Raw genomic sequence first — 22,350 nt, forward strand, 5'->3', positions numbered from 1 at the left:
GTATCGTCTTTGTTCACTACAACCTCCGCCTGAGAATGAGAAAAATTAGGGTTACAACATGTCAGCCAATAGAAAAATAACACACGATACCTTTATTAAATAATAAGTTTTTTTGGCCTCGCGGGGCGCTGCCCCTCGACCCCGCAAGGGGCGATGCCCCTTGACCCCACCTTGGGGGCGCTGCCCCAAACCCCCGTCGAAAAATATGGAGGTAAACTGCTTCGATAGAAGTAGGGAAAATTTAACCTCCGAGTCTAACACTGATTGGATTGACCAGGTAGATATAGAGGCTGAGACTGTAGCCATGGCAGAGGAGGAGCGGAGAGCACGAGCACGAACAGGAGATTCAGAGGCAGATAGTGACACGGATGTTCCTGATGTTGGTGAGCATGGCATGGTGTCACAGGGAGCAGCTATGGCTGTCGAATCATCCAGGACTTACCTTAGACGCCTTCGCAGGGGGTCGGGGCCGGAGGGTGCAGGCTCCTCTGAGCCATAGGCTTGTAGTTGTATGTACCTTTGGTATTTGTATGAAACATTTGATGATGATCATATGATGACATGGATTTTTTATTCCATGAGTTTTGTAATATTGTATACATTTGACAATATTTATATATCTATGTTTGTTATTTCCTTCAGCTACAATTTGCGTTTATGCTTATGTGATTGAAGTATACTTGCGTATGTAATCAAATGAGCCGAGTTTGATGATGTTATTGTGTCTTTAAGGTGTATTCAATAAAGGGTGCCTGAAACAAGTTTTAAATCTTTAAAAATCTCTAAATTTCTTGAGTTTTTCACTTTCCCAAGTCCAGCCGAGTCTGACGCCGAGTCCCGAGTCCGAGACCGAGTCAGCCTTGCCGAGTCCGAGCCCCGTTTCTTTGGTATGATCATTGATTATGATTCATGAATGATGAAATTTCAAATATTGAATGTTTGAAGATCATATGACATGTGAAATGTTTGAATTATGGCCCTTATGTTCTCTAAACGCATTAATTTCTTTTATTTTTTTGTAAAACTATGGTTTTCTTTTTCAAGTCCTAGCCGAGTCCTAGACGAGATTTTTGCTGAGTCCAAAGTTCGAGGCCTATTTTGGGCTACCGAGTCTACGGCAAGTCCAAGTTTTCAAACTTTGGTTTAGGCCCTCTAACCTATGGGTCACTCTAGGAGGAATAGTGCTATTTAATATTTAGAACATATGCAAAACATCCTCAACAAAGCAACAACTCAACACAAACCCCTAGCCAAGAATATCCCAAGTGTCCCATGTATCATAAGTTAGGCACACCCTGTGTGACCCCTCTCCAATGCCCTAGCCCACAAATATACCTCCTTAGTTTAGTGTTCTACATGCCCTTTCCAAGTCTCACATAAATTATTTATATAGTCTTTTACGGTGTGGTTTCTAAACTGTCACATTATTTCACATCACAATTAACATTAAAATTAATCATTTCCCACTTTTATCACTTGGGACTATTCTTTCCCAATAATTGCCTATTTATATTGCATTTTTGTAATGTCCCCACCTTGAAATAGGATTTAATAATATATAATAATAAAAAATAAAGATATCAAGGCTTGGACGAGTTTTAGCCGTTGCAATGCTGCCGAAGTTTCTACCGTCTACTAGGGCTTCGGTCGAGGGTCTCTTTGCACCTTATGCTCCCTCCAACGACATTGTTCGTTCTTCAACGCGTAGTTCAACTATCTCTGTCGACAATTCTTCTTTCTCTACTGGCAACAGTGGCGAGTTTGGAAATACTACAAACTTTGCCACTCTCTTCAAGGGGTGTAATCATGGTGGTCTTACCATCTCTCGCAGGGGCAATCATTTGAAACAGGGGAATGGGGCGAGCAAAGAGTTTGGCTTCCCAGGTAGTTGTGATAGAGGGGATTTCAAAGCAACATTGTTGCCCTTTTCTCGGGAAGCTTCGGTCTGACAGGAAAACAGTATGCTTTGATACTGAAATCTTTGACACACTGAACGAGAATGAATCTTACTTTGCTGAGATAGGGTTAATTGGGCGGTTCCAAGGTCTTTGGCCAAGTTTGGCTGACTTACACAAATGGATCACAGATTGTTGGAAGCCCATCCTGAAAGGAGATGTGCATATTTACCCTAGTGCCAAGGGTTTTTTCATGGTGGTTTTCGATAATGAGGAAGACAGGAAGAGGATTCTTTGTGAGCAGGTGTGGTGCTGGTAGGATAAGCATATTTTGTTACTGAAACTGATGCAGAATGTCTAAGAGGGTCTACAACACACCAAGGCTATGGTTTCAAACCCCAAACTCTATGCTACACAATAGGTTACTCAACCCAAGATTTCCACTATTTGACAATGTCTCATAAAGCGGCATTTTGGGACAACACAACAAAAGACACTCGTAAGGCTAGGGGCAGGAATTCCATCATGTCCTCAAACCCAAATGGACTCAAATCAAACAAATCCACCTTTGAAACAAACCCTTTTAGGCCATTCCACACCATTGGCTCTCTAGGGGTGACTAGGTGCTAGTAGCCTTACTCAAACAGAATTTTGGCCATATCTTTTGACACCCTGACCATAGACACAAAACAAGAACATTCTTAGATCCCCTTTTGGAAGTTATTTAACATATCTCAAAATGACCATAGAGTGTTTTGGAGCAGCTTGACCAAAAATGGACTTACAATGTACAGCCCATATGCTTTTTAGAACAGCAAACTCAGTGTTTTGGGCATAACTTTTCACACAAAGGTCATAACCCAGAACTAAAACCATTTTTGGATACCCATTTCTGTTTTACACAACATATGTCAAAATCAGACTATTGTGTTTTGGAGCAAAGTGTTCAAAAAATTGACTGTTACAGTCCCTCAAGAGCCCTATTAGGCCTCCAAATGCACTAGACACCCCTTAGACACTCCACCAACCTGCACACTCAACTTGGAAGGTAAGGACATATCAAACATGAAAGGATTTCATAGGTTTTATGGTCTTCTTGACTATTTTGGTACCAAAACTCCAAATGTCTTCTCAAACCCTGTCCAACCGGCTTAACACATGAGGATGTTAAGCCCTCAAATGCTCAAAACTCCACTTACGTTCTTCCTCTGCAAAAACTGTTTAAAACCCATCCGTAACACTACCATATCCACCATTCCACCAAGTCTTAAGGCAATTCGTTGATGGAATGGAGAGTTCTACATTTTTCTTTGACAAAGCCCCAAAACCTAGGTTTACAGACCAGTTTTGGTAAATCTGCTTGTAGAAGGATCAAAACTCAATACAATTGAACCAAACCAGTCCCAAATGAAAGGTAACACAGATATCTTTCCAACAAGTCCACTCTTACATGTTAATTCATCCAAATAAGAAAGTTATGAATTAAAGTGCAGCGTTTTTACATAAAATTGCAGAGAAAATGATCATCAAATTGCCTTCAAACTGAGTTCTCCATACAAAATCACCTTCCAACCTCCTTTTGGTCGTGGGAAGGGCCTATTTGAATGCCTCCAAGACCTCCCAACTAATATAACCACGTTTTGAACCAACATGACTAACAAACACCTAATTACCTTCTCAAACACAAAAAGTTGCTTTTGACAATTTTTGACAATATGAGCAGCTTTTGCCTAAAACTTGATCCTAGACCAAACCATGACTCAAACTCACTTAGATAAGGCAAAATAGATACAAAAAAACCCTTAAATACCATTAAACATCAATTTTGACCCATTGAGACCTATTTCTCACAAAATGACAACTTTTGACAATTTGACAATTTTTGAGCAATATTAACGATATGACCCTAATAGGACTTGACCTAACATCCAATGGTCTCAATGACCTTATTATATCACATATGGTCTTAAAAGACCTTATTTACAACCTTTATCCTTCAAAACACAAAAACTTCATAATTTGTCTCATAGAGGCCTGATGGTGCCTTGAGTGCTCCTGCACCAGAAAACCTAGTATCCTGCTTTTAACCCTGCCGCAGAGTCATTTGATAAAATCCCCGTTTGGGTAAGGCTGCCCAATTTGCCTTTATAGTTCTGGTTTGAAGCTTGAAGTTATAGGTGATGGAAATTTTTGGGTGTGGACAAGGGTTCCTTAGACTATTTACATACAACATATGCTCGCATTTTAGTTGAGATGGACTTTTCTAAAGCGCCTCCTGCTGAGCTGTCCTTGAAGCTTGCAAATGGGATTTGGGTGCAATCACTAGATTATGAAAATATCTCATTTAGATGCAGAAGGTGTTCTCAAACTAGGCATATGGCAGCTAATTGTGTCAACCAAAAATCAAAGAATGCAGCAACCTAGTGGGAGGAGGTCCCCCCCCCCACCATTATTCTATGGAGAAGGTGGATGCTTCCATTCAGAATGGGGATCTGGGAAGAAAGTTGGTAAAACTGTTAAGGATAAATTGGCCCAGGATACGGAAAGCAATGCAGCTGATAGTCCTGAGAAAGAGAAGTCGATCAGGGTGTCTCAGGAGGATTCAAGGGATTCGGGGTCGTTATTAACAGACAAAAAACCTTCTGGTTATGGTTTTGTCGTGTGCAATATCCACGATGAATCACTAAGTACGAAAAGGGAAAATGTGGCTACTTCTTGTGAATTGTCTAGGATGTCTTAGGATGCTATTGAGGAGGCTAGATGGATAGAGTTGCTAGGGAAGAAGAATAGGAAAACATTGAGAGAGGATTCAATCATGTATTCAAATCGCTCCCTTGCCTCAAGTGGAGTTTGAAAATGACTAGGTGTTTGGACTTGTTGATGGGTTTTGATCTTTGGTGCATTGTATTTGAGGAGGTGGCTCCCTGGTTGTAGCCCCACCTGGTTCGGGCCAGGTTTGAAACCCAATCCTTTTAAATAAAATAACATTTACCGATCAAAGAAAAATTTTTAAAATTAAAAATACAAAAGAATAAAAATAACATTTAAATTAAAATATAAAATTAAATATAATTAAAATTTAACTAAGTTAATGAATGGTCAAAATACATAAAATGAAAAGTTGTGATTCCCTCACACATGAGATATAAACGGGAGAAGAGAACCTCATTTGAGAAGGGAGATGAAGGAGAAAAGAAAGAAGGTAGCATGTGAATCAAGAGTCATTGGAAGAAGGAAGGAATGCGAAGTAAATAAGGAAGTGACTCTTCCAAAGGAGGGCAAAAATTATGAAAGGTTGTGACCCTTTTGAAGGGTGGCATTTGTGAAAGATTGTGACTCTTTCGAAGGGTGGCGATTGTGAAACATTGTGACTCTTTCGAATGGCAGGCATGTTGAAGGATCATGACTTCTCCCTCGCAATGGAAGATATAAGAGAAGGTGGTCTCATTTGAGGATGGGAGGAAGAGAGAACAATTGGGAATGAAGGGTGGTGACCCAATTCCTTACCAATAAAGTATAAAAGAGATCATTCCAATTATTCAATGATCACTTATCAATCATCATTTGAATCAAGCAACAATCAATCAGCAAATCTTTCTATCAAATCAGCATACATTCAATCATCATTCATCAATATATCAAACCAGCCTTCACTACATTAACACTCGCCAATACCTCAAATCATACAATCAATCAATTATTCATCAATCATTCAATTAACGGAAAGCTAGACAAAAGGTTACAGTGGTATTCACTTCAGGAATGCGATTACACATTCTGTTGGTATGATGCATATGTAATCTTTTATACCTGCTTTTCCACAATTAATATACTGCATGCTTACAAACATTCAGATCATATCATATCTCTATATATATGTCTGTCTACCTCTGCATATATACGTTGAATTATATGTTGCTGAAAATACTGTTCATATATGTTCTGAGTTGGGATCTGATTGTGAATATTCTGTAATTGACTGAAAGATATATGTATACTTGCTTGGAATCAAAATGTATCATAGCCATGATAGAAGAAAGATTACCTGCAGCAAAACAGAGTTGCGGTCACCTTCCAGACACGCCACCTCATGGTATATCACCAGAGAGTCCCATTAGGCCAAAGGGGTATGAAGGGTAGTGCCTTACGGTCTGTGAAGGGTGGACTTTCTGGGCACCCTGTGGTAAATCGCCCTCACTATCATGGTGAATGTCTGATATTCAATATTAGGAAGCAAGATATTGGTGACACGGCTGAGGGGAACAGTGATAGGATACCTCACCAAGTACGCCACCTCATTTTGGCAAGGGCCACATGAGGCCAAGGGGTACAAGGCCTGCCCTTGGGCCTAGGTTAGAGGATCTCTAGGGCACCCTATCAACTCACCCTGTCTCAGCTTCCCAATGGTCAAATTGATGCTCTCAATATGTTATGCCTTCAAAATGTATATATATATGCTGTTACTTCCTGAATGAAATTAACTATTTTTGATGAGTTATACATACGGAACAATCTCTAACTTGTTTGCAGGACTTTCACCAGAATTTAAGGTACTCCCTAAACCCTTTCTTGACAAGAACTTGTTATTTAGGATATAGAATCTAGACACTTATAATTTAAGGACATTACAGTTTTTCCAAGGGTAATTAAATAGAAATGGCATAATTTATTTTTTGACCCTTTTAATCTTACAAATTTTTACATGGATTTTATTTTATCTCTTTTTGAACAAAAAGGATAAATAATTTTTTCACTTTAAGGAAAAAAAGTCCCATAACAATTCTCCCCCTATAAATCATCTACCATCTTTAGTAGGTCAAGGTGCATCTGCAACATAACTTACAAAAATAACCAATCACATTAGTGCAAATGTAGCACTATCTATAGCACAATGAATTCACTTCACTTTAAACTTTATCTATAATTTTATTTCTCAAATTTTTAGATCTTTTTCAATAATATTTGTTAGTTTAATTTTAATTGCAATTAAATTCAACAAAAATACCTTGCATTGTAGTAGTCAAATCACAACACCATTATTGTAGCCAATCGGGGTGCAATGTAGTGGTCAAATCACAAATCTATCGTTGTGGCCACTAAGGTTTGAGCCCCCATTTTGCCAATAAGCTTGCAGGGCATGTGCCTTCGCTGGGCTGCTAAAATTGCGGGTTCAAACGTGATGATAATGCCTAATGGGCTAAGGCACCCAAGTAGTGGTCTTAACGATAAAGGCATTGAAAAGAGATCCCCCTATAAATGGTCTCTCTAGGCTCAAACCACCAGGTTAAAAACTCAAGTTTACCAAATCAAAGAAAATATTAGAACTATAGATGCACTTTTAAAGAAACTCGCATAAAAACTATTCTCTTTGCAATTGTGAAACATAAGTTTATATTAAATTTCTTATCATTTAACTTTCTTAAATTGGTTATTCAGGTACCCTTTTTCTTTAACACAAATGTTTTATTCATCTTCAATATAAATTTATATTAGTAATATCCTATGATTTCTTAGCACCTTCTAAGTAAATGACATACATATCCCATACTATGTGACCACCAAATGTCGACTGTATCTAAATACTCAAAATGCATTCCATGACTATAATCATACATTCCTCACTACATGAATATCCTCTATTCCTATACTAAGTGCAATTTTTTCTAAGGTTAAAATTCCATTCAATTTTGTTAAAAAAAAAGTCACTCTTCTAGAATTGACTAAAATAATTTAAAGAACTCATGTTATTTAAATCCAAAAAAAAGTTTGCCCAAACATTAAGCCTTAACTATAACTTTTAAATAGACTTCTATCACATGGATAATTTAAATCACACAACGCATTTGACTTAACAAGTTGCTAATATTCTCCTATAATTTTAATAGCAACAAATACCCAAGTACCCTTAGACAAAATTCATTGAACTTCGCACAATCACTCAAACATCAATTCAATATAATACAATAAGGTTTTTACAATATCTAAAGTTGTTGGAGAATTCCAACATACATCACCTTGCATAGAGTCAACACATTCAGTGATATGAGATAGCGTTCCAAGGATCTCAATCCAATACAATATTTCATAAAAGATAATATAAAGTTTATTGGGTTAATTAAATCTTGTAGGGGAGGAGATTTGCCCCCTCCAAGATGATGAATCTTAGAAGGCAAATCAATCTGCCGCTACCTCTACGAATTGGCGCTAAGATGAGCCAAGGGATAACAAATAACTAAACTATGCTATAGAAATAAATGATAGAATTATAATGCAGAAACGATAAGTACACAAAAACTGAATTTACAGAATGATGTAATATAAAATGCAGATTATACCTTCTAACCGAGGAGCTCTCGGGTTTTGGACTCTAGCGCGGGGCGCGGATGGTAGCGTGTACATCCTGCAAACAGAGAAGTTCCAAAATCTGATTTTGTGCAGAGCATCCTGCATGCGGAATGTGTTCATCACCTGCACACACTAGAACGGGGAAAATTGTTGGGGCTCTATAGGGGCCTGCATCAATCAGACCTCCACTCAGGTATTTCCACCGCCACGGACAGCCAGATAGATAGATTGGAAAAAGATAAATAAACTTGGAAATTTGGTAAATTGGAAATAATGCAAATAGAAGCTATACTCCGCTTAATGGAAGCAAACCCCTATTGCATGCATTGTAAATATATTGGAATATTGGAAATAACAAATGCACCTAGATGATAGATACAATCAACAATGCAAAAGACTCATTGCATGTTAATGAAATAGATAAAAGAGAAGACAAGGCATGACGCCAAACCCTTCTCATTGGAACCAGGAGCGTGACGAAGCCCGTCTGATGCTTGTTGGTAAGAGCCACCACATGATTATGTAGCTTGATGTCGGTAGAGTGTATCCAAGAGCATAGAGAGAGAGAGAACAATGAGGGTGTGAGAGTGCAACAAAAGTCCAAGAGCCAAGAACCCAAGTGGGAACCCCTCAAAATGAGCTAGGAAGGGTTCTCAAACTCGGAATAAGCGCGGAGAGCCGTTACGGCATAACGTGAGCCAAAGGACATGCGTCGACCAACGTCCGACTCTCTGCCAGATTCGAGATTCCGCTAGCTTTTCGGGACAATAGCATGGCGCGAGGAAGTACCTATGTCGCGCTTCCGTCCATCCAAAATAGGCCCAAAGGGGTTTTCTAGGCATTTTGAGGCACTTTGACTTCTGAGCCTATGATGCCAAAATGATGCAATTTTGATCATAGGTTCATCATTAATGCACTAGGCGTCATGCGTAAGTGTCATAAATGCACTGGGTGCAATTTAGGACACTACATTTTGCCCCCACTTTAGTGGATTGATCGGCTCTAGGGATCAATCACACCAGAGTAGTTTGGAAAGATATGTTCATTAACCACATGTAGTGCAATAAATGCCACAAATGCAATAAATACTTAGCCAAAAAGGATACTGTAGAAACCGCAGAGCTCGAGTCGGCGATCACGAGCGATGCCCCAAAGTATCTACAAGAAAACCCAGTATTTGTTGTCATCACGAAAAAATGGAGGAAGCTACTTCAGCGAGAAGAATGCTTAAGAAACGTTAATATAGATAGAAGGGAAAAATCAAATGAAGGCGAGTATATGCCCCCTCATGTTTTGGCCCCAGCGAAGTGGGGAAAACAGGAAGGAAAACGAGCCAAAATTGTCCAAAAATGGACACAAAAAGTCATTTCGGGCAAAAAGTAGGCTATATACTCGAAAGTGGGCCCCAAGAAGGGTCATTTTTACTATTCACTGCGAGCGTTTTAGCTGAGATTTGAACAAAATCCGAGCAAAAATGCCACGCAGATGAGAGCACCGAGCTAGTAAGATCGAGGAGTTGCGAACCGCGGTCGAGCAGGGCGAGGAGCCCAACCACGTACGGCTCCAAACACGCTTCGTTTTGTCTTTTAATGCATTTTTGAATCATTTTAGTTGGGACGGCTGCGTAGGTGTCCATGGGGCGCACTGTCATCCAGGCAACGCACCTTCGTCTTCGACGGGCGCGTTTGTCTGGATGACGCGATGTCGTCCTAAATGGGCATTGTTGTCCAAAAGATGCGATGCCATCTTCTAGGCGCGCAGGCGTCGGCTGGGAAAGATGAATCGAAACTGATGAAAAATTATTTGTGTGCAGACATTGCCCAAGATGCGGGAGCATACGTTGGGGCACTTGTTGCAGACATTGCGCAGTCGAGCAGAGGAGTTGTCGATGGCCGACAGGCGACTTCTCCGCAGAGTAGGTTTGTGGTGGACGTTCACCTTGCCCGAGTTTCAGTTTCACGCCCTGATGCTACATGGGTTGATGGAGAGGTGGGATGCGGACACCTTGTCCTTCCAGCTGCCCACAGGAGAGATGACTGTCACATTGATCGATGTCTACCGCATCCTATGACTTCCCATCCGAGGGGAGCAGGTGTCACCAACTATCCTATCCGCAACGGAGTTGGTCAGACAGCAGGAGTGGGCCCTGGGGCGGTGGATAGACGCCACAAGACATATATACCTACGAGCGTTGGGCCAAGGACGAGTGTCGATTCCCCTAGTACGACGCATCATGATCGCGGCTGTCACACGGCAAGTACTAATAGACGGTCGTGGCTCAGAGTTGACTGCAAGGTTTGTTCCCTTGATCCAAGAGATGGAGGAGATGGACGGTATACACGTGGGGTCGCAGCATGCTAGCCCACGTATACTATGAGTTGTCACGATATGTGCACCACGAGTATCAAAGTCTGACTACATGCACACTTCTATAGGTTTGGACTTTCGAGCACATCACTTGCACGCAGCCAGTTGGATTTCAGATGCCCATGCCATGGGCACACGCATATCCATTACGGCGTGGAGGATGGCGGATGGGAGACTTGACATACTAGAGGATCACCTTCGACCAACTCGGGATCGGAGATGTCATCTGGCAACTATACCAAGATATAGGGGTCCGGACCACAAACTGCACACAACTCCCATGGATGCAGAGAAACTGTTTCCTACTCAATCGCCAGGACCATGTGGTGATGTCGTACTACTGGCGATGATGTATGCAGCAGTTTGGATAGGGGCAAACGATCCCACCTGTCGCATCTACCTACGCACGCTCGGCCAGGAGTGCGCTACGACTGCAAGACCTGCCCCATCCCACCTTGGGAGATGTTCAAGACAGTTTGCAAGGAAGTGACGATAACGACATAGCGCCGCAGCTTGATATAGACAATGTCGGAGTCACTCCAAGTTTTGCAGGTTGGTGCAGCAGGTTGGGCCCAGCACCGATTTTCCCACCAGGTGCAGTAGGAGATGTCGGAGCCCTGGGAGGTGAAAGCGATGAGCAGGCCTCCTCAAGCGATTAGGGCCCGAGACCGAGGCAAAGATAGCAGACGAGGAGCCCGAGTCCAAATAGACCTATATCGGCCGCTAAGGCTCTTCCACCATCACCAGTTGCACCACCGTCTGCGCCACAAGTGCGACCAACAGCAGTAGCAACGGCCGCGGAGGGGTCCTCCAGCAGGGTGCCTCCGCGGGATTCAACCTGGCAGTGGGGCAATCCTAGTATGTACTTGTGATTTTAGTTGATGTACTTTAGTCTTTCTTGCATATGTATAGATGTAGAGATTTTGGATATGATGGGTACTGATGTGAAATGTTTTAAGTTTGCAGAGGGCGTGGCCAAGTTGTTAAGCTTCATCCACCAAGCGCTCGCAAAGGTCGTCCCCGATGTGTAGACCCAAGGTCCTGTGTTGGACACCTACCGACCCATCCAGTTAGCAGGGAGACACGTGCAGTTGTTCAAGCCTGTAGCACGACTACGGGCAGCATATGACGAGGGTCGAGTGGAGTTGGTGCAAGGAGCATCGTAGCTGACCACTGTGACAGGGCAGCGAGATCAGGCCTTGCAAGATGTCCGCGCTATCCTCAAAGAGAGAGACCGGGCAATGAAGCAAGCCAAGAGTGTCAAGAGGGCACCTGACGCTCTGCAGAGCCAGGTCAATGACCTCCGGCGACAGGTGGATGTCACCCAGTAGGGTGCCGCATGTCACATAGACCACCCCCGAGTGCACCAACTGATGGCAGATCTCGAGGCATCACGCTAGCGAGAGATGGCAGCACGAGAGAAGTTGATGACATAGCGGGAGACTGTCACTGAGTTACGAGGAAAGTTGAGGGGCCTACGACCGCGGAGCACTACTGTTGCGAGATCGCAGTCGGCCTCAATTAGACAGCCTTCTCACCGAGACCAGGATCCTCCAGTGCCAACGACTCACCCACCAAAGCAATCATGAAACATTTTTTATTCACTTCATGTACAACATTTTTTTGTGGTATATGTACACGGATGTATTGATGTATATCAGAGACACATATGACAGCATCGCGTGTTCTTGTAGTGATGCGATAAATGTACATTGACACGATACATTATACATATATATATATATATATATATATGAGATTCGACATTGTTATTCTATCTTGTGTCCTCATGGATGGATGTTATTTTATATGCTCATGTGATGGATGACTTAGATGTAGATGCTTATCATGATTTAATTTACATATGTTCATATGCATGATTAAATCTTATGATGATCTATGTAGAGATATAACTCATGTACATTCACGCACGCACACATGTGGATGTAACAATGCACAGTCACTTCATAACATAGAGATGAATGTTGTGTCGATGAAGGATATGTGTCAGGACATGACCCCCCCCATAGGCATCTAGGTATCACACGTAAGACACATACTACGCATTTTCTACGCATAGTATCTATGTAGGTGTGCGGCATTGATAAGTTCTTTAAGAGGAGTGCCATCCATGGAGGATAAACCATAGGCACCAGAACCATAAGCGGAGGTGACAATGTACGGACCTAACCAATTTGGGCTAAATTTCCCTCTTTGGTCAAGTGGCGCATTAACATTTCTCTCGTTCTCATAAAGAACTAGGTCACCTATCTTAATGGTCCGAAGTAGCACACTTTGGTTATACTGTTTAGATAGAGGTTTTTGATAAGCTTGAAGATGTTGAAGGGCCTTTAAGCGGCGCTCATCTAACAACTCAAGCTGATTCAAACGAAGAGTGCGAAAGGAATCATCATCAATAACCCCTTTTAAGGAGACCCGCAAAGAGGGGATCTCCAATTCAAGAGGCATAATAGCGTCAGCACCATACACGAGGTTATAGGGTGTTGTTCCTGTAGCCATACAAACACTCATGCGATAGGCCCATAACACGTATACTTACTGTACATGCCAATCTTTACCATGTTTAGTAACGGTCTTACGTAAGATTTGTTCAATAGTCTTGTTAGATGCTTCCGCTTGAGCATTAGATTGTAGATAGTAAGGTTTAGAGAAGCAGTGTTGAATGTGATATTTTTCAAGAAACTGCTCAACCTCCTTATTCTTAAAAGGCATACCATTAGCAGAAACAAGGGTAGCAAACAAGCCAAATCGAGAAATGATATTATCCATGATGAAGCCACAAATCATATCAGCGGTACTCGATCTCAACGACACTGCCTCGACCCACTTCGTGAAGTAATCTATAGCGGTGCTTATAAAGACGTGACCCTTAGACGAAGGGAGAGATATCTTGCCAATGGTGTCCAATCCCCAAGTATGAAAAGGCCACGGAGACACCTGACTACGGAGCTCCTGTGCAAAGGCTTGAATTAGGTTGCTATGTTGTTGACATTGGGGGCACTTTTTGACAAAGGCAAAAGAATCTTGTTCCATCATTTGCCAATAGTACCCCGTGTGGATCAGTTTGTGTATCAGAGATTTTCCTCCAAAATGCCCACCTCCAGAGCTTGAATGGGCTTCCTAGAGGGCAAGGGGGATCTCAGCTTTTGTTAGACAATGCAAGAAGAGAAGACCGTTGTATGATCTCCTATAAAGTGCTTTAGATAAGAGAATATATCGAGTGGCCAGCTTCCGAATCTGCACACCCAAACTTTTGTTGGCGTCATCAAGAAAACTGTCTTTAGATAATTGAAGATGTGTGTGAACCATTCTCTGAATCGACATGGGCACACATAAGGCTATCGAATTGAGTTTGATCAGATACGGCCAGCAAGCGGAGGACTTGTACCACAAAGCGGTATTTGTCCTGATCAAAGTCTGGGCCTACAAAGGAAGCAGCGCTTGCCATTGCATCTGCATGACGATTTTCCCTCCGTGAGATGCTATCGATTGTGTAAGTAGCGAATTGCTTCAGTATGGTCAATACCAAATCCTTATACTGAGATAATTCTACTACTTAACACGATAGGCACTCATTACTTGGTTTACAATAAGCTCAGAATCTCCATGGATGTGGATGTTCTTCACACCCATGGCAATCGCACCATGGAGTCTTGCAATTAGGGCCTCGTACTCGGCAATGTTATTGGTACAGTGAAATTCCAAAAGGAAAGAGAGAGGAACTGGCTTTCCTTCGAGTGAGACAAAAACCACACCTACGCCTAAGCCAGTTTGACACCTCAAACCGTCAAAATACACGTCCCACACAAAGTCCTGGTCAATGATCAGAACATCCTTGCCAAGGAAGAGATCTAAGGTGGGAAAAGAATTGTTTGAGGGAGCGTCAGCCAACTGATCAGCAATGACCTGCCCTTTGATTGACTTTTGAGTTCTGAACTACAGGTCAAACTCAAAGAGCAGCATTACCCACTTGGCCTGCCTTCCTGAGAGATCAATCTTTGCAAAGAGGTGCTTGAGGATATCATTTTTAGAAAAGACCCGTGTTTCTGCATGGAGGATGTAATGTCTCAACTTCTGAGTCGCGAAGACAAGGGCTAAGCATTGTTTTTCCACAACAGAATATCGAGTTCCATACTCTATCAAAGTACGGCCCATATAATAGATTGCTCTTTCCCGATCTTCATCATCGTGCTGGGCTAACAATGCTGCTAAAGCATTAGATGAGGCAGAAAAATACAATGGGAGGATTAGAATGGTAGGATTAGCTAGGTAATCCTTGATGGAATTAAATTAGAATGAGAGGATTAGCTAGGTAATCCTTGATGGAATTAAATGCCTTTTGGCATTCTTCATTCCATTTGAAACGGTTATCTTTCTTCAATAGACGCATAAATGGGAGGGTACGATCAATCGATTGCGCCACAAACCGACGAATGGCCTGAATCTTCCCTTGCAGGCTACGAAGCTGAGAGATATTTTTAGGTGGAGGCATGTTCACAATAGCATGGATCTTATCTGTATCTATTTCGATTCCTCGGCAGGAGACGATGAATCCTAGGAGCTTCCCAGCGTCAACACCGAAGACACACTTGAGAGGATTCAGTCTCATCTTATACAACCGAAGTCTTTCAAAGACCAGACGGAGATTTTCAATGTGTTCCACGTGCCAAGGACTTTACCAAGATATCATCGACATAGTCTTCTAATACCTTATGGATGAAATCATGGAATATCAAGGTCATGGTTCATTGATAGGTCGCTCCCGCGTTCTTCAACCCAAACGGCATGACGACATAGCAAAAGGTCCCCCAAGGGGTTGTGAAAGCAATTTTATATTGATTTGCTGGGTTAATACGGATCTGATTATAACTCGAGAAGCCGTCCATGAATGAGAGCAATGCATACCCCACGGTTGAATCCACGATCATATCAATATTCGGGAGAGGAAAGTCATCCTTGAGGGAGGCTTTGTTCACATCCCGAAAATCGATGCAAATGCTGATTCGACCATCAGATTTGCTTACCGGGACAATGTTCGAGATCCAAGGTGAATAGTCAATTGGGCAGATAAAGCCAACCATTAGGAGCTTCTCTATCTTGACCTTGACTAATAAAGCCACCTTAGGATTCATCTTTCGAATCTTTTGCTTTACCGGATTAGCATCAGGACTAAGCACAATGTTGTGTACCACAATGGACTCATCGATGCCAGGCATCTCTTCGTAAGACCAAGCAAAGATGTCAGAGAATTGATGTAGCAAGTCAGAATGTTCTTTGAATTCTTCGGGGGATAAGCATTTCCTCACTTTTATGACCTTGTCGGGAGACTTATCGCTCATGATGACGTCAGTAGTTTCTCCACTAAGGAGCACACTATGGTCTTCTGGATGAGGGATAGACATTTGTTCTTCATTGTGAGATAGAGGCACCCCCTACGAAACAAACTCCCCAAAGTATGCCTAGGTATTCAAGCAACATGGGAGTCGACGTTTATGATGATAAGAGGGCAGCTCATCTGAAAAATAAATTGAATGATTGATTCAATAATCGGATAATCCATTCAACAATATACAAGCGTATATATAGAGATTACAAGACGGCGTTCTAAATTAAGAACAAGTCGTTTAAAGTGAACTACTAAAAAGCTAAACGCTAAATAAAGCTTAAAAGCTAAATGACCATTAAACAAGGAACTAAATCTAGGTGACTAAAATATAATTAAATATTCTAATACCCCCCCTTAATGGTCATTCTATCTACTGACTACCCTACAGAAGACACTGCAGGTCTTTTGATCACAAATGAAAAGAACACTCTGCTGCAGTGGAGACCCTCCCTGGATTTGAAAATTGTTAATGACCAAGAATACCAGAATCCATCCAACCTAACGTTGGGTAACCAAACTGAAACCATGATTTTGAGGAAAATCGGCAAACCCTTTTGCAGAAGAGTATCAACTCCACAACTAACTACAAGATACCACGGTTGCAGATGTTCGCCCTGGCAGGTGCGACCCAAACTAACTGCAACAAAGCACAATTTTGAGGAAAAAACCGTCAAACCCTGAAATAGGAACCCTCGAAAAGAGAATTTACGATTTTGAGGAGAAAATCGAAAAACCAAGAAATCTGAGGTTACAAATCATCATTTTTGTGGAAAAAAAGGATAAAACCCAGATAACTAAAATCTTACGCGAATATCATGGATTACAGATGAGATAATTTTTAAGGCAAAATTATAAACCCTGCGAACAATTTTTGAGGAAAAAATCGTGAAAACCCTCCCATGATTTTTTGTGGAAAAAATCAGAAAACCGACAGACAATTTTTTAGGAAAAAATCATGAAAACCCTGGCACCTGTAAGACGAGGTCTGGCCTAAATCAATCTGATCAAGGCAACAATATCCAAATATCATGAACATGCACTGTTTCCAGGTGTTGTGACAGTTGTTGAACTTCTGTCTGTGTTCCAACATGATGTTAGTCAAAGATGCCATCACAAAAATGGAGGTTGAACGAGGTCAACCTAGTGAAAGCATGAGACAGAAGAATCTGATTCAAAAATCAAAATAGAAGCAGCTGCACAAAAAATCTGAAACCCTGGAGGAGAATTCTGGCACAAATTCCAAGGTGCAAATTTCAAGGTTTGGAAGAAACCCAGAAATTAAAATTTTCTGCACACTTAAAACAGCATAAATGGTGCCCAAAAAACAGCAAAATCCCAACGTCCACAGAAATAGCAGAAATTGTGAACTGTTTTTAAATTCCAAGGCAAATTTGCTGGCACAAAATTCGAGGTGGGGAAAACGAGGCACCCAGAAAAATCTGAGACCAACCCAAAAAAGCTCTCGAAAAACTCACCAAGAATCTGAAAACAAAATACAGATCCAATGGCTCAAAAATTGAGGCACGGAAAACGATGCACCCAGAACAATATGACAACGACCCAGTTGAGGTCTCGAAAAACCCACCAAGAATCTGCAAGAAAAATAAAATTTTGACTTGAACTGAAAGATCAAAACCCTAGTCAAAAATTGCAGAAACCCTAGGAAAATTTTCAATCTGCAAAAAAAACTCCAGGTTGCAAGCCCGAAAATCTCCAGAACGCTAAAAAAAACATGAACTGCTGCCCAGCACAAAGAAATTCGCCCACGAACCAGAAATTCGCCCACGAAACAATAAAAAAAAATCTAGAAAATATTCCAGAAATAAGGGCATGAATTTTTATTAAAAAATTCGCCAAACTTTAAAGAATCCCATCGACCCGCTCTGATACCATGAAAAATAAATTGAATGAATGATTCAATAATCAGATAATCTATTCAACAATATACAAGCGTATATATAGAGATTACAAGACGGCGTTCTAAATTAAGAACAAGTCGTTTAAAGTGAACTACTAAAAAGCTAAACGCTAAATAAAGCTTAAAAGCTAATTAACTAAAAATAAAAAGCTAAATGCTAAATAAAGCTTAAAAGCTAATTAACTAAAAAGCTAAATGACCATTAAACAAGGAACTAAATATAGGTACTAAAATATAATTAAATATTCTAATACCATCGTATGCACCCAAAAATTCCTTCAAGAATTCTTCCGGAGGGAAAAGATCCAAGGGAATTTCATTAGGTGATACACCAGTGTCAATGAGCTTTGGATGAACAAGATTTAAAGGAAGGGGATCGACCAAAATCATGTTTACAATTAACCATGGTTTCGCCTTTCGACCCGTATGACGGTATCCTAGTCCGGTGTTTTGCTAACGAGGTTCGGCCTCTAAAGAAATTCGAATACCTTGCTAATTAGGTCCACAACCCTTTCCATCATATCCAAGCTGAGACACAAGCTTGTATCTGGGACCATAGATGTTTTGTAATTCCTTGAATGATGGTGGTTTCGTATAGAAGAGGTGATCAACATGGTAAGTATCACCTGGCTTTATAGATGCATAATCATCTTTCGTAGCCGAGGTGAATGAGATTTTGGGAAAGCTTAAATGGATGGGGTCTACTTTGTACTCACCAACATGGGAGTCGATAAAATCCAAAGAGCCCCAATCATCACCCAAGCATGCATTCACTTTTGATAGAGAAGGTGATTTAGCTGGGGAAGGTTTTATAGGTGTAGACTCAAGCGTTTTCACCTTAGGAGTATCTACCTTTGAGAATTTTTCTTTTGAAGAATCCTACTTCTCAGGTGATTTCTCCTTTTTAACGACTTCCTTAGCGACTTCTTCCTTCCTACGCTCTTCCTTTTTAAGGGATGAAACAGAAGCAAAAGTTACAACCGAAGAAGACAAAGTGGGTACATAATTTTGAAAGGAAGGTGTAACAGAAACTTGACCAATTGCAGCTATTTGACATAACTGCATAGCCTCAGGATCAGCCTTAACCGTGACAACTTGATTATTAGCCACAAACTTCACAAATCCATTAAGCGTAGACGAAACAGCTCCCAAAGCATGTAGCCATGGCTTGCCTAAAAGAAGATTGTATGATAAAGGACCTGGCATAACGTGCACAAGGGTTGGAAAAGTGACTGGTCCAACCTTCAAGGATAGTATGACAATCCCCACAGCGGTCTTACCATTGTTATCGAAACCTTGAATGAACAAGGAGGAGGCTGCCGAAGAATTTGGGTCCACCTTGATCTTTGGTAATAAGTCTAAACCACAAACGTTCAACGTCGAACCTGTATCAAAAAGCATTCGTCTAATACCAACGCCATTCACATGAACAGTGATCATCAACGGATCCGCTAAATTCCTCACTTCGGGAGGTGGGAGTTCATGCAGATAGAAGGTAATATTCGGCGAATCCACATAAATATGATCCATCGGCGCATTCACATCGGTCGGTCTCACAGAAGAAGGTAGCAAAATCTTTTGTAAAGCTTCCTACAGCATACCTTGATACATCAGGGCAGTTTGAAGCAAATCCCAGAGTGAGATCTCAGCCGAAGTAACCTTAAGTTGCTCGATAAGATCATAATCACTTGGTCACTTATCCGCTGGCAAAGATGCCTTAGGAAGAACAGGTTGGGAAGGAGGTAAAAAAGTTTGAGGTGGTTCAAGAACTTGCTTGTCTTTCCAAGTGTTATACGTGTGAGCAATAGTATTATAAGATGACTGTTTGTATTGCATAAATCTGGTATATAAATCAGAAACTCCTCATTTGAAAGGTTTTCTATTAATGGCCTTGACCTTCTTAGGAGAAGGACTTGTCGCTGTCACATGGATGTAAGGTCTCTTAGGCCTTTGTGGGGCCGGAGAGACAACAAAAACATTCACGGACTCATCATTCTTGCATGAGGATGTCGTGGAGGATGACTCACCCTTTACACCTCTTTTAGGAGGAGGTGCTTCAAGGAAGTCATCCAAGACTTCATCCAACATATCAAAATCATCCTTCGAGAATGCCTTATCAAAGGCATCAAACTCTAAAAGGAAAAGTTTCGACATTAGGCATACACGTCAGGTTCACCAAAATGTAGGGGAGGAGATTTGCCCCCTCCAAGATGATGAATCTTGGAAGACAAATCAGCCCGCCGCTACCTCTTTGAATTGGCGCTAAGATGAGCCAAGGGATAACAAATAACTAAACTAACTATGCTATAGAAATAAATGATAGAATTATAATGCAGAAACAATAAGTACACAGAAACTGAATTTATAGAATGATGTAATATCAAAAGCAGATTATACCTTCTAACCGAGGAACTTTCGAGTTTTGGACTCCAGCGCAGGGCGTAGACAATAGCGCAGCGCGCTGTCATCTGTACGGCCCGCAAACAGAGAAGTTCCAAAATTCGATTCTATGCAGAGCATCCTGCAAGCGAAATCTGTTTGTCACCTACAGACACTAGAACGGGGAAAATTGTTGGGGTTGTATAGGGGCCTACTTCAATCAGACCCCCGCTTAGGTGTTTCCACCGCCACGGACAGCCATATAGATAGATTGGAAAAAGATAAATAAACTCGGAAACTTGGTAAATTGGAAATAATGCAAATAGAAACTATACTCCACTTAATGGAAGCAAACCCCTATTGCATGCAATGTAAATATATTGGAATATTGGAAATATTGGAAATAACGAATGCACCTAGATGATAGATACAATCAATAATGCAAAGGACTCATTGCATGTAAATGAAATAGATAAAAGAGAAGACAAGAGGTGAAGCCAAACCCTTCTCGTTGGAACCACGAGTGTGACGAAGCTCGTGTGATGCTTGTTGGTAAGAGCCACCACAAGATAATGCAGCTTGATGTTCGTAGAGTGTATCTAAGAGCATAGAGAGAGAGAGAACAATGAGAGTGTGAGTGCAACCAAAGTCCAAGAGCCAAGAACCCAAGTGGGAACCCCTCAAAATGAGCTAGGAAGGGTTCTTAAACTCGGAACAGAAGCGGAGAACCGTTACAGCGAAATGCGAGCCAAAGGACACATGTCGGCTAGCGTCCGACTCTTTGCTAAATTCAAGATTCCGCCAGCTTTTCGGGATGTTAGCGCGGCGCGACGACATCCCCACGTCACGCTTTCGTCCATCCAAAATAGGCCCAAAGGGGTTTTCTAAGTATTTCGAGGCACTTTGACTTCCGAACCTTTGATGCAATTTTGATCATAGGTTCGTCATTAATGCACTAGGCGTCATGTGTAAGTGTCATGAATGCACTTGGCGCAATTTAGGACACTACAAATCCAATAACAAAGTACACTAAGACATAAGATGATACAAGAAATCTAGCAAGTCATCTTAAGAAATGATAAAACAATAGCAAACTATTACCACCCACAAAGCACTTCATTGAAAAATCTTAGGTCTAACCTTTCCTTCTTTTAAGTAATTGGGTTAATCAAATTTTAATTTAATTTAATTAAATCTTTTAATTTTTAAGAGGTTATCTCCCCCTATAAAACTCTACATGTCCTTATGTTTGAGCCTTAAAAAAACCACTTAATTTAACATCCTATATAAATATTGTTTTGTTCCAACCAATTGATTTCAATACCATCATAATTTTTTCAAGTTTAAGATGTGAAAATGATAACGGGACCTATTGGTCATGGGCCCAAAATGTAATAACCTAAATTAGAATTTGATAACAAATTTAAACGTCAATTTTGTTCAACCAATTAACTGACTCCATATAGTACAAGGAAAACACATGCAACAATCATGCACAATTATATTTCAATCTTCATTTTGACAAAGATTCATTGTTTATAGATTACTCTAATTCACAACAAAGATTCATTGTTTATAGATTCCTCTAATTCGCAATGTTCTATACATTCCAAGTTATTTTATTGATCAATTTCTTGGTTCTCAATTTAGGTAGAGATAGTCACAACTGGTTTAAACAAGGTGTGGATTAGCTAGTCGAGTTAAATAATTTGTTTCTCAAAATATAATTTAATAATGTGTTATTAATATGCATTTATATTTATATGTTCACTACCAATAGGCCTACTAGCTTAAAAATGTATATCTTTGCCACTATGTTTTTTTATGCATGTCATCCTTGCACAAGGGCCATGCTAATCTACTATGTTTTTAATATCGTTCCATAAAAAAAATATGAATTTTACAATTTTGAAACTATGCCCTCCCTATGGCATAAAAGTGTGCATATTTCATAAGCCTACCAACAGCCACATAGAAACAGCCCTTGCCTTGAACCTTTGGCAACTTCGTGATGAAATCCACGATATACTATCCTATTT

General features: G+C 40.9%; 1 protein-coding gene and 1 pseudogene across 4 annotated transcripts in view; both read right to left on the reverse strand.

Annotated features, from left to right (window-relative positions):
* Positions 1 to 22,350, reverse strand: part of LOC131050246 (uncharacterized) — a 97,507-nt gene that overhangs the window by 23,236 nt on the left and 51,921 nt on the right. The gene's annotated exons all lie outside the window — the stretch shown is intronic.
* On the reverse strand, positions 22,104 to 22,213 carry LOC131050256 (U6 spliceosomal RNA; annotated as a pseudogene).

The sequence above is a fragment of the Cryptomeria japonica genome, chromosome 1, assembly GCF_030272615.1.
Source record: "Cryptomeria japonica chromosome 1, Sugi_1.0, whole genome shotgun sequence".
NCBI classification, from domain to species: domain Eukaryota; kingdom Viridiplantae; phylum Streptophyta; class Pinopsida; order Cupressales; family Cupressaceae; genus Cryptomeria; species Cryptomeria japonica.